The sequence below is a fragment of the Echeneis naucrates genome, chromosome 2 (assembly GCF_900963305.1).
Source record: "Echeneis naucrates chromosome 2, fEcheNa1.1, whole genome shotgun sequence".
Taxonomy (NCBI): domain Eukaryota; kingdom Metazoa; phylum Chordata; class Actinopteri; order Carangiformes; family Echeneidae; genus Echeneis; species Echeneis naucrates.
Window position 1 is genome coordinate 8182806 of NC_042512.1, and position 13464 is coordinate 8196269.

Genomic DNA, 13464 nt, shown 5'->3' on the forward strand with positions numbered 1-13464 from the left:
TTATGACATTCTACAGCTACGATCAAAAGGCTTGTTGGGGAAATCCTTTCACTGTTTCACTCAAGTCCACAGCACTCTGCTCAGTTTTTTAGCTTTCAGCTGATCAGTATATGTGGATGGTACTGGTATCTGCTATATGGAGCTTTGCTTGGTTTGCATAGCTGCCTTCCAAGCAGTTGACCTGGGTTTGATTCTCGGCCATTGCAGTTCAACTGGGTGTCTACAATTTAACTTTGTGTTTTTCATGTTTGTTTTCCTTCCAGAAATCCTGAAATCCTGAAATATTGTAGATCTCAGGCCGATGGTGCCAAAGTCCTCCAGCTACAGACCTGTAACCCGTCCTCACCACAGCTGTACATCTGTTACACCCTGTAGTTGTCTCGGGGAAAGGGAAGCTTATTGTCATATAGTGATGGGATGGCTCCATACTCCAGAACATCCCTGTGAACCCGGTCATACACCTTCTCCAGATCAAATCTTGGGGTTCCACATGTCCACTATAATTCCAGTGGATAAGACAAAGCACGTCTCTGGGTGGACTCAAACCATCATCCTTTCAGTTAACAGCCAAACGCGCTGACCAATCGCCCCACAGAGACATGATGTTGCAGCCTGCTGTTCCAACTACACACAGCAACAAGTGAACTAAACACAGCAGGTCTCTGGTGGGCTTCACAGCCTTTCAGTAAACAGCTGATCACATTGATAATTGTGTCACAGAGTGGAGCCGCCCCCTGGTGATCATTAGATAGACTGCAGGTGGAAGTCTCAGTACTTTTTAACCTGCTAATACACTTTTATAGAAAGTTTATGGTCCTTAACTTATCAGATACAACAATAACACAAAGTTACAATGATTAGTCCAGGGACACTTCTGTGCGTCTTTGTGCGCATGCGCTCATCCATTTGAAGCAAACATGAACAAGAATGTGACATATGCATCTGTGTAGCGTTGGAGATCAATGAAAGACAGGAAATGCCTTTGATACCTTTCAATTACTATTGTAACAATGTCATCTTCACATACAACAAACTTTGGATAGTGAACAGCTAGCTGTTGCTGAAACACCAGTAGCAGAGGATGGTTTCGATCCATCAACCTCTGGGTTATGGGCCCAGCACGCTTCCGCTGCTCCACTCTGCTCATAGCTAGCCGACCTGCAGCATATAAACTCGAATCCCATCTCTGTGGAATCTGCGTAGGAATGCCATTCCTTCCTTTCTTCAATCACCAGGACAGCAGATATTATCAGTGATATGGGGGGTGGGGGATAAGGAAGTAGTTTGAAAGTCACAAATGTTACCTTAACTTGAGCACTAACTTGACTGTTGAATTCAGTAAGTGCTACTTGTTGGGGCAGCGCTGACTGACAAAGACAACAACATCTTCTTAGAATACAATACTGATCATTTCAATTATGAAACACAGACAACTTCCTTTTGTACAAGTGCTTCTCTTTACGGTTGTCCTGGATGGTATTAAAACCAGTTTTGATAGATTTCTTCAGATCAGCTGAGTGAGTGAATTTTTCGTCAACATTTCCCGAACTGAAGCACAGACTTGTGTTCTGAGAGCAGTAAGTGCTATTTGTTGGGATAGTGTTGGTGATTTCAGAAGTCAATGACAAGTCAGTTTTTAGGGTGTAGGGGTAAGGAACATCTGAATTAGTTAGCACATACTAAGTTATCTTAATGGGTAGGCTGCTGGCTTAGCATGTATTTGTATCAATCAGCTTCTCAGCTGCTCTGAATGGTGACAGTGGGGCAGCCTTTGTGTTTACATCTGAATCACATGTGATTTTGGAAATTCTTCAAAGCAGCTTCAAAGGAGGAGTTTCATTCTGTGAGTATTGTGACATCATCAGGCGATGTATCAAAGGCAGCAGCTCTTCAGACACACAAGTGACACACAACTGTGAGGAGCACAAGTGTTGACCTCTCGCACCCTACACATTCAAACCCCAGCAGTGCTGTGGTTCATACTTTACAGTATGTTTTCAGTCAGACCTGCTGATCTGCAGTGATGGGCTGTGTGTGCCCCCTGCCAAACACTGCATGTTTTCACATGGGGGTGGGGGGGCTGAAATTACAAAGGGAGAAAGAAAAGACAGAGGGAGGCTTGTCACTGTAAATTACTGTGATGAGTGCTGATTCTCTCAAATAAGAATCTGTTTAAAACAAACAAACCAAATCAATTAAACGGCTTTGCTTTGTCGTGACACCCAAACATTTGGACACAACTTTCTGACGGACTGTCATTAGTCTGACTAAAGTTTTCCGAGCGTGAAAAGCAGTTAATCGCCAAATTTCCTTCTGCTGAACAAAGCTGTAATAAAGGAAGTGATGAGCAGGAACTCCACTGAGAGCGAAGCACTGCAGGATGTCTTGTAGCCAACAACACAAGTGCCACTGCACCACTCTGCTGCTCAACTCTCAGTATTATAGATACGATAGACAACATTCTCTGTGTTTTCCTGTTAATCAGTGCTGCTGAAAAACTCATGTCTCATGATGGGACATCCAGTGTGTATAAATAGCAGAGGATGGTTTCGATCCATTGACCTCTGGGCCCAGCACGCTTCCGCCTCTTCTTCAGTCTCTTCTGGATCCATGGGTTGAAACTCCTCTGTGCTGTGCTGTGACCCAGCTGATGTTGGTTGGTTAGATGTAAAGATGGTAAAGATTTATGTTGCATTGGCCAGGAATTGAACCCAGGGCTCACACCTGGGAGGTGAGCAGTTTACAGATGAACCAACAATGACTGAACACCATCAAAGTGACACACGACTATGAGAGTTTGTGAGGTTGGATGCTGCACGCTGACTGGTTGTGTGTCCAGGATGCTTCAAGGGCATCTTTCTGGTATTCTCTCCTCCGAACCATTGGACGCAGCTTTGAGGAGACACAAAATGTGAGACATGTGGCATTAGTGCAGTGAAGCTAGCAGCTGTATGTGGTCACTGCTCTCCATGAAAAGCAGCAGTCAGCTCTGCCTGGATACAACAGCACATCCAGCACATCCACCTTGAGAGAAAGTGGATGTGGTGGTTAAAAATTACACAAAACTCCAGAGGACACTGTGACCTCAATGCAGCGAGCAGAGTGGCGCAGCGGAAGCGTGCTGGGCCCATAACCCGGAGGTCGATGGATCGAAACCATCCTCTGCTGTTTATACACACTGGATGTCCCATCATGAGACATGACTTTTTCAGCAGCACTGATTAACAGGAAAACATGGAGAATGTTGTCTGTCAAATTTATAATATTGATCGTTGTAACCTACAGCTGATGAAAACCCAAAAATAGTTTGTTTCTACAACATCTGACTTTAGCAACAAGGAACTGCTGGGATTTCAACACAGGCTGCTTTAACCAGCCAACATACACAACCTTTATCTGCATTGAAATCATTCAGCCTGTTACCGGCTGAAGTCCACAGCACTCTACTCAGCTGTTTTTGCTGGATAGTTTCTGGTTTGGTTTCACCTCTTCCACAAAACTTTGGAGAAGGTGTGTGTCCGGGTTCCCAGGGATGTTCTGTGGGAATATAGAACCATCCCATCACTATACACCAAGATACAAAGAAGCTGGACTTGAGAGTTTGTGAGGTTGGATGCTACACGCTGATTGTTTGTGTGTCCAGGACGTTTCAAGGACATCTTTCTGCCATTCTCTGCTCCAAACATTTCGATGCAACTTTCAGGGGTCAGAAACATGTGGCATTATTGCAGGCAAGCTAGGAACAACATGTGGTAGTGTGGCCGAGCGGTCCAAGGCGCTGGATTTAGGCTCCAGTCTCTTCAGAGGCGTTGGTTCGAATCCCACCACTGCCAAGCTTTGCACTCTACAGTATAATCTTGAAGTGTTTAAATCTAAAGCTCTTATTAATATAGTGTTCCACCAGTGGCTACCATCGCTTTGAGTTACTGAAGTGGGGACCGACATAAAAATTAAATAATCTAAATCTGCTTTTATTAGCAGAGTATTAGCGGTGCGACTGCTCTTGTTCTTTCTGTAGCTAAAAGTTGAAACCCAGCAAAACATATCAAAACAATAAAAGTGATGAACTGTGGATGGCAGCCTGCTGTTGATCTGACTGAACAGTGATGCAGAAACAACAGTGTAATTAGTTGTTATGTAATACATATTATATACATAAAACAACTTTGTCCCCAAACACACCTAACAGCAGTAGAGGTGAAAGAAAAGCAGTTTCTGTCAGAAGTGGGATTCGAACCCAGATAGGATGTAGATCAGTGGTCGACGTCAAAATGACAGGAGATGCTTTTGGTAGGTCCATTGTTGTAGAGCAAATTCCCATACCGGGAGTCGAACCCGGGCCGCCTGGGTGAAAACCAGGAATCCTGACCGCTAGACTATATGGGACCACACTGGGTTGAGGCTCCAGTCTCTTCAGAGGCGTGGGTTCGAATCCCACCACTGCCAGTTTGCCCCAGCTGTGCGGTACGCTCGCCCACTGAGCTACATCCCCTGCATGGTGTGGTAGCTTTAGCAGCTTTAGCTAACCAGACAGCTTCTGAGCTCCTGTGACAGCTAAATCGCTTATCTGTCTGATGAAACCTTCTGGATGAGATGTTATAAATGGAGTGTTGCATTAGTGGCCACCATCACTTCAAGTAACCCAAATGGGAAAGATCCTTATCGACAGCATTGTTGCACTTTGCGCTCTGCTTTTGATACGTCACCTGATGATGTTACAGTACTCACAGAATGAAAGTCTTTCCTTTGAAGCTGCTTCAAAGAATTTCCAAAATCACATGTGATTCAGATGTAAACACAAAGGTTGCCTCACTCTCACTATTCAGAACATCTGTGAAGATTATTGATCAATCATTGATTATTAATGATCAGCTCAGAACCAAACAGTGTATCTGAAGCACAGGAAAGAGTTCTGCTCTTCAACACTCTGGTCCCTCAATTAATGCTCCACTGGAGCCTGTGACATTTCCCTCCTGACAATGTGCTTCATTGTCTCTACCACTGAGCTACATCCCCTGCATGGTGTGTTAACTTTAGCAGTTTTAGCAGCTTTAGCTAACCAGACAGCTTCTGAGCTCCTGCAACAGCTAAAACACCAATTTCCCTTCTCCGCAGCACAGCATGCAGCCACAAAGTTACTGTTGCTTCACTTTACAAGACACTACAAATAACACAACCAGCCAACCTCACACAGCTCCATATCATAAGGGTTAGCTCTCCTGACGACTGCAAGGCAACAGCTGGGCTTGTCCATGTGATGTCACAAAGGTTTTAATGACATCACAGAGATCAAAGGCTCCTCCCATTTTTTTCTCATGAACTCCACCACAGAGTGCACACTGTTAATGAAGCTCAAAAGGCAATCATGGTGCTGCCATCACTTCCTGTGTTACAGCTTTTGCTTGCAGTCTCCAGACTAGAGAAACAGCAGTTTAGTGTTGGTTGCTGTGTTGAGCAGATGGTGATTGCCATATATTGCGATATTTTCAGATACTCTGTACATGTTTGCACTTCAGTGCGGTGCTGTGGCTTAGTTGGTCGAAGCGCCTCTCTAGTAAACAGGAGACCCTGGCTTCAAATCCCAGCAGTACCTAGTTTTTGTGATAAAGCCCTATTAACTTCAGCATCCCAGCACTTGACTGGGTCCTCATGTAACTTCAGAACTTCTACAGAAGTCCAATTAAAAGGACACAGCAGTCTCTCTGACCAACCAGTTAACTGCACAGTCTTCAAACCAGATACAATCCAACAAAAACAGCTGAGTACAGTGCTGTGGACTTCAGCCGGTAACAGGCTGAATGATTTCACAACCGATGCAGATAAAGGTTGTGTATGTTAGCTGGTTAAAGCAGCCTGTGTTTAAATCCCAGCAGTTCCTTGTAGGTAAAGTCAAATGTTGTTGAAATAAACTACTTTTGGGTTTTCATCAGCTGTAGGTCACAATGATCAATATTGAAATGGGGGGCTCTCTTTTAAGCAATTCATTTTGGAACAGGTCAGGAATCAAAAAGTGGTTGAATATATATATCTTTTAGCTTTTTAAAGGAATGAAATAGTTCTGTTTCATCCCTTCATCCCTTTTACAGTGACTAGATATAACAAGCTGCCAGTTGAAACTATTTGCCTCCGAAATCATTCAGCCTGTTTGAACCCAGGACCTCTCGCACCCTAAGAATCAGACCCCTCGACCAACGATCCATGTGGAGATTGCAACATTTTCAATCAGTCAGTGGATTGAAACCATCCTCTGCTAACAGCTTTTTAGCAACAGCTAGCTGTTCACTATCCAAAGTTTGTCGTATTTGAAGATGACATCATTACAATAGTAACAATGCCATGCTGAAGCTGCACTAGCTGAAGAGGGAAGATCTTCAGTCTTGAAAACAAACTTCAGTATTAACCTTGCTTGTTTTAACTCATCAACTCACTTGAGTGTTGAGATTATGTTCAAGTCCCAGCTGAGGATAGACACAACTAAGTCCACTACATGTTTCCAAACCCACGCCTCCAGAGGAGACTGCGACCTGAACACAGCTCCTTGGACCGCTCGGCCATCCTGACTGTTCGTCAAAGCAGAGGAGCCCATCAGATGGCAAAGTCAAAACGACGTCTCCTTTGGGAAGAAGAGTGCTGATACGCAACTCATGTAGAGGCACCAAGATCACAGGTTGTTAAAACCACCTGTAAGCAGAGTGGAGCAGTGGAAGAGTGCTGGGCCCAAAACCCAGAGGTGGATGATGGAAACCATCCTCTGCTGTTTTTACACACTGGATGTTCCCTCACTGTCCCATCATGAGACATGAGTTTTAGCTGGAATATGTCAGCAGTTTTTCAGCAGCACTGATTAACAGGAAAATATAAAGAAATCCCTATACTAACGCTGTGCAGATTATAGAGATTCTCTAACATGCTTTTTCATGGAATCGAAAATAGCTAACCGTTGTTGGCAGGATCTCTAAAAGGAAATAAAAGGAAAGGAAATATTTTTCATAACATGCGCCCTCCACCTAAAACAGAGCAGAAGCCTTGTGAGCAGAGAGGAGGCTTCATCAGATGGTTCTTCTTTTCACCTGCTGCAGCAGCTCAGAGCCTCTGTGGTTAGGTAAATATCCAAAGAGGATGTAGCTCAGTGGTAGAGGAGCTGCCATATTTCAGGTATTCTGCCTCCTCTTTCATCCAAACAGTTAAATATTGTTTAAAGTTTGTGAGGTTGGATGCTGCACGCTGACTGGTTGTGTGTCCAAGAGGCTTCAAAGATGTCTTTCTGTCTTTGTAACTTCGCGTTACATTAAAGATTTAAAGGTCCCTGCTTCAATCCTGTCCTGTTTGCATTTTCATTTGGACCCCAGGAAGAGTAGCTGCTGCCTCAGTGACAGCTGCTACTCCAAAGCCCATGCAGGGACCTGCTGTTTCGCTTACTTGTTGCTGTATCTCCAACAAAGAGCTAAAGTCTTGTGGAGTTTGTGGGCATTGATCCCACTACCTCTCACATGCGAAGCTAGCACTCTACAATTTGAGCTAATTCCCCAGCCGTCAACATATGTTCTCTAAACAAAGCCAAAGTGGTACCGTGATACATATTCTGATCTTTATTTGCACGTGCACAGTGTGATTATATATATTTTTATCTTGGCAGGTGACCAATTGTCTGCTAGTTTGTTCTCACGACTTTGCTAGCTGTGACAGTATCTCCAGGAGTAAAATGATTAAATCAATACCTTGTTTTAATTGACAATCTCTATATTATATCAGAGGTCCTTTGTGGTGCATATACTTATCTTTATTTGCATTTGTATCTGTACACACACACACACAAACACACACACCACGTTTTCCAGCCCTCATGGTTCTTGGGGAATCCATACATGCTGTAACCCTTCTCGGGCTGTCATTAGTCTTACTAAAGTTTTCCGAGCGTGAAAAGCAGTTAATCACCAAATTTCCTTCTGCTGAACAAAGCTGTAATAAAGGAAGTGATGAGCAGGAACTCCACTGAGAGCGAAGCACTGCAGGATGTCTTGTAGCCAACAACAGAAGTGCCACTGCAGCACTCTGCTGCTCAACTCTCAGTATTATAGATATGAAAGACAACATTCTCTGTGTTTTCCTGTTAGTCAGTGCTGCTGATAAACTCATGTCTCATGATGGGACATCCAGTGTGTATAAACAGCAGAGGATGGTTTCGATCCATCGACCTCTGGGTTATGGGCCCAGCACGCTTCCGCTGCGCCACTCTGCTCACTATGTTCAGGTTGCAATGTCCTCTGGAGTTTTGTGTCATTTTTAAACACCACATCCACTTTCTGTCAAAGTGGGTGTGGTGGCTAAAAAGTACTGAGATTTCAAATGACCACGAGGGGGCAGCTTGGAAAATGAAGTCAGATCTTATTGAAGAGCATCAGACTTTTAATCTGAGGATCCAGGGTTCAAGTCCCTGTTCAGGTGCTGCAGCTTCTTCCCAATGGCTGTTTTTTTGTCATCACATGTACCTTTGGGTTCATGACGAGGTACGTAAAGGAACCACGTAAAGTGGTTTGTTTTAATGTAGGAGTGCAGCGTTTGGATGCTCCAATCAGTCTGAGAAGGGTTTCCACATGTATGGATTCCCCAAGAACCATGAGGGCTGGAAAACGCGGTGTGTGTGATTGTGTGCGTGTGTGTACAGATACAAATGCTAATAAAGATAAGTATATGTACCGCAAAGGGCCTCTGATATAATACAGAGATTGTCAATTGAGATTGAGGTCGTGATTTAATCATTTTACTCCTGGAGATACTTTCACTATATATAATCACACTGTGCAAATAAAGATCAGTATATGCATCAAGGTTCCACTTTCGTTTAGAGAACATGTGCTGACGGCTGGGGAATTAGCTCAAATGGTGCCCATGACCTTGGCGTTATCAGCGCCACACTCAAACCATTGCCGTTAGCTGTGTATGAGGGAGCTGAGCTGCAGACCATTCAGTGTGTAGTGGGTTCGAGTTTTGTTCGCAGGGTAGTGTGGCCGAGCGGTCCAAGGCGCTGGATTAAGGCTCCAGTCTCTTCGGAGGCGTGGGTTCGAATCCCACCACTGCCAGTTTGTTTCTTGTCAATGAAAACGAATCAGCTAATTCGGGCATTTTTTGTCTCCCTGTGAACAAAAGTTATAGAAGCCAGTGAAAGACGATACCAACACCAGGTGGGCTGAAATGAGAAACATCACAGTCAACCAGAGTTCGTGCTTGCGTATGAAAACATGTAGGTTTGGCAGGGGGCACCCAGATTTGAACTGAATGGTGAACAGAACATCCTGCATTAGTGGGCTCAACCAGCTGAAATAGCTCAGCTGGGAGAGCGTTAGACTGAAGATCTAAAGGTCCCTGGTTTAATCCTGGGTTTCGTTTTTTTTGACCTACCTTTCCAATATTCTCCCTCCTCTTTCAACCACACCATGAAATATTGTGAGTTTGGATGCGTCACGCTGACTGGTTGTGTGTCCAAAAGGCCAAATAGGTGAGATAGTGTTGTGTTGCCTTTGTGCAAAATTAGGACAAATTTTCATAGTATGCTGAAGATCCCTCACCCTAAGTATCCACTGAGTCATGACATAGCTCACTTGGGAGAGCGTTAGACTGAAGATGTAAAGGCTCCTGGTTTTTGGCATCAGAGGTGGTCCCTGAGGGGGTTAAGTGGAGATGAAAGAAAAGCAGCTTCTGTCAGAAGTGGGATTTGAACCCACGCCTCCAGGGGAGACTGCCACCTGAACACAGCGCCTTAGACCGCTCGGCCATTCTGACAACAGATGCTGAACAATTAACCGAAAAATTTGCTGAAAATTAGCCCATCAAAGTGAGTCCACAATACACAATGACTGCCTGATTAGATTGCATGGAGGCTCAAAATTTGCATTTCCTCACCCGTGTAGAGCTTTTCACTGGTAAGATTCAGGTTCCACCGAGATTTGAACTCGGATCGCTGGATTCAGAGTCCAGAGTGCTAACCATTACACCATGGAACCCTGCTGGCATGTGCTTATGCAGATGTGAATGGAATTTTAGTCCTTTAAAAGCGTGGGCAGTCAGAGGTCGACCAAAATACCTTTGTCCCAAAACCTTACAGCAGTAGAGGTGAAAGAAAATCTGTCATTTCACACAGTGGAGGTTCCAATGTGAATAGATGGCAGGAGTCACGGTTGTTAGTCACATACAGGAGGGGATCATCTGCAGAACTCAAAGGTATAAGCCATTTAAAAAAAATTAATAATGAATAAACAATTCATCAATCAAATAAAATGAACCGAATTCTATTGACTTTTAGGACATTTGATTTGGGTTGTTGTTGGTTCTTGTGAACTTTGTGATAATCCCTGCAGGTTAGATTTATGAAAGTTGCCATGTTTTTGATTTTGATGATGTTCCTTTTGGCAATGGTCTGTTCCCCTGAGGTTCGTCTGTGCTGTGCAGGGTGCCCCCGACGTGCGCTGACGTGCGTGCCTGCTGCACCAACGAAGCCTGGAACCCAGAGAAAGTAAAAGAGTGAGATGGAGGAGACCTGTCAGTGTTTCAGTATAAACATACATCATACAGCCCTGACCACTGTTGTATCCAGGCAGAGCTGACTGATTCTGACAATGGGACATTAAACTGGCCTAATGGACAAGGCGTCTGACTTCGGATCAGAAGACTGAGGGTTTGAGTCCCTTCGTGGTTGGGCAGTTATGTATTACAGGTTATACCATATTTAATGGTTCTGGTGAAACCAAAGTGGAGGAAAGGGGCAGTGCAGCTGCCATAACATCAACATGTAGTGGCAGTAATCAGCTTAAAAACAAAGACCGTCCCTGGGTGGGCTCGAACCACCAACCTTTCGGTTAACAGCCGAACGCGCTGACCGATTGCGCCACAGAGACACATTGACTTCTCCATGTTCCAGTCTGCTGTCCCAGCTAGAATTATCCTAAATGTTGATTGAGCCAACTACTGTCTGCTGTTCTGGAACCGGATACTCAGAGTTCAAATCCTGGACAAGCCCAGCTGTTGCCTTGCAGTCGTCAGGGGAGCTAACTCTTATTATATAGAGCTGTGTGAGGTTGGCTGGTTGTGTTACTGGCAGTATCTTGTAAAGTGAAGCAACAGTAACTTTGTGGCTCATGCTGTGCTGAGGAGAAGGGAAATTGGTGATTGACTGCTTTTCACAGGAGACAAACTTTGTGAAAGCAGCCTGTGTTTAAATCCCAGCAGTTCCTTGTGGGTGAAGTCAAATGTTGTTGAAATAAACTACTTTTGGGTTTTTATCAGCTGGAGGTCACAATGATCAATATTAAAAGAAATCAACACTTGAAATATGTCACTGTGTGTAATGATGTCATAAAATATATTATTTTTACTTTCTGAATGGAATAAAATGAAATAAATCAAATTATATTATTTCAGTGTAATCACATGCACCTGAAATGTCTTTCTTTAGTCTGTTGTTTTTCCCGAACCACAGAGGCTCTGAGCTGCTGCAGCAGGTGAAAAGAGAAACTGTTTCATGAAGCCTCCTCTCTGCTCAGGGGTGGATCACTGTTTTGGGTGGAGTGGAGTTACTGTTATATGTAGTCACTAAATCAGAAGACAGAGGTTCCACCGCGACTTGAACTCGGATCACTGGATTCAAAGTTCAGAGTGCTAACCATTACACCATGGAACCACAGGACTGTTAGTTGATCTTTATCAAAGGCGCTGGCTCGAGGTTCCAGTGTCAAGGGATGTCATTGATGGAGCCAAACCGTCTCCACTTCTTATATGGTGAATGTGTGCTCTGTGTTTTTTTTTCTTTTGCAAGAAAATGTAAAATAAAATAAAACTAAAAAGTGAGCTGAAAGAAAAGGAGCAGTTCTGTGTTAAGTGTTAATGATGACTTTTTGTGTGTGTGGGGGTGTTTTGTTTTGAATTTCTGATCTTTGTTGTCCATAAAGAAAGGCATTAACAAAGCCCCACCTGTCATGTCTCTATTCCCCACCAGTGGGGTGGAGCCCACACTTTAAGAACGGCGGCCCTATAAGCATCCAACAGCATCACTGAGTCACTGAGCACAGTGACAACTGTACACATTACTGGAGAAAGTGATAAATGACATTCAGCCAGTGTGTTAGGATAGCAGAGGAGGGTTTCCATCCATCAACCTCTGTATTATGGGCCCAAAACAGAGCCTTGAACACTTGTTGACGCTTTGTTTCCTCAGACATGCTTTTAGAAACATGACAGCTAACCCTAAGCTGATCACAGAGAGTCTCTTGAACGGCTCTTTAATATGAACGATGGGAACCAAGTCACACTTTCAGGCCCCCCTCCTTTTTTTATTAGTGCCTCGTGTCACTCTGTGCCATCAAATAAAATTTTAGGAAGGATAAAAAAGTAAGACACAAAAGGTGAACTGTGATGGCAGGAATCATGGTGTGAACACAGTCGTGCAACTCTTCAGGGAAATACACAGAACAGTCTGTCTTTTCAGGACATGTTTGGTGTGTAGCACAACACAACTACACAGCTCAGCTACTTGTTGACTGACAAAAACAACAGCAAGCCATATCTGAGGCTCTAACTCAGATATTCTAGTTATTCCTTTGTGCATAAATGATTTACTTTGGGGTTGTCCTGCTCAGAAATTCAGTAAAAATGATGATTTGCTATTTTAAATTTGTACAGATCAGCCACAACAACACAACCCTAATCCCTAATCACTGCAGTTAACAGTCCTCTCACCATATGCTAACGGTCCTCATGAATTTAAGAGGATCGTTGTCTGTTCCTGATGGACTAAATGTGTTCTTCATTACAAACCATTACCAAGACCATTGAAACCGCCCGAACAAAGTAGGCAGGCAGCTGTGGGAGTGGTTTCATTCAGGTAGAAGATAAATTCAGGTAAAACCCTGAAAGGGAGTCCATTGGACACGACTGGGAAGTTAATGCAAAGACTCTTGAGGAGAAGATCCTAAGTGAGGTAAAAATGAAAGCTTAATGTGACTTAGTCAATTCAATTGCTGTCTTTTTCCACTTTCAGTGTTAATTGACAAAAACAACAATAAGTCTTGGAGCCATGTTTTCTTCAGATCTAACTCGGATCACTCCAATCAGAGACACTCATTGTCTTTGTGTCTCATGTCTTTGTGCATAAGTGCTTCTCTTTGGGGTTGTCCTGGATGGAAATTGGACAAAAAAAATGAGGAATGCAATTCTGTCTTTTATTCAATCACCAGGACAACAAGTTCTATAATTTTATCAATTGGGGGTTAAGAAAGTAGTCTGAAAGTCACAAATGTTACCTTAACTTGAGCACTGACTTGACTGTTGAATTCAGTAAGTGTTACTTGTTGGAGCAGTGCTGACTGACAAAGACAACAACTTCTTCTTAGAATGCAACAATGATCATTTCAAATAAAAAGACGGAAGACTTCCTTTTGTACAAGTGCTTCTCTTTGGGGCTGTCCTGGATGG

At 43.6% G+C, this 13464-nt stretch overlaps 7 non-coding genes across 7 annotated transcripts; 2 read left to right on the top strand and 5 right to left on the bottom strand.

The window, feature by feature from the left end:
- Positions 1 to 3751: 3751 nt before the first annotated feature.
- trnal-uag (transfer RNA leucine (anticodon UAG)) lies at positions 3752 to 3833 on the top strand. Its single transcript has one exon. It is a non-coding gene; the product is annotated as a tRNA-Leu (tRNA).
- A 481-nt stretch (positions 3834 to 4314) lies between these two features.
- Positions 4315 to 4386, bottom strand: trnae-uuc (transfer RNA glutamic acid (anticodon UUC)). The gene has a single exon. It is a non-coding gene; the product is annotated as a tRNA-Glu (tRNA).
- Positions 4387 to 8998: 4612 nt separating this feature from the next.
- Positions 8999 to 9080, top strand: trnal-aag (transfer RNA leucine (anticodon AAG)). The gene has a single exon. It is a non-coding gene; the product is annotated as a tRNA-Leu (tRNA).
- A 617-nt stretch (positions 9081 to 9697) lies between these two features.
- trnal-cag (transfer RNA leucine (anticodon CAG)) lies at positions 9698 to 9780 on the bottom strand. The gene has a single exon. It is a non-coding gene; the product is annotated as a tRNA-Leu (tRNA).
- A 149-nt stretch (positions 9781 to 9929) lies between these two features.
- trnaq-cug (transfer RNA glutamine (anticodon CUG)) lies at positions 9930 to 10001 on the bottom strand. Its single transcript has one exon. It is a non-coding gene; the product is annotated as a tRNA-Gln (tRNA).
- Positions 10002 to 10818: 817 nt separating this feature from the next.
- Positions 10819 to 10892, bottom strand: trnan-guu (transfer RNA asparagine (anticodon GUU)). The gene has a single exon. It is a non-coding gene; the product is annotated as a tRNA-Asn (tRNA).
- A 710-nt stretch (positions 10893 to 11602) lies between these two features.
- trnaq-uug (transfer RNA glutamine (anticodon UUG)) lies at positions 11603 to 11674 on the bottom strand. The gene has a single exon. It is a non-coding gene; the product is annotated as a tRNA-Gln (tRNA).
- Positions 11675 to 13464: the final 1790 nt, after the last annotated feature.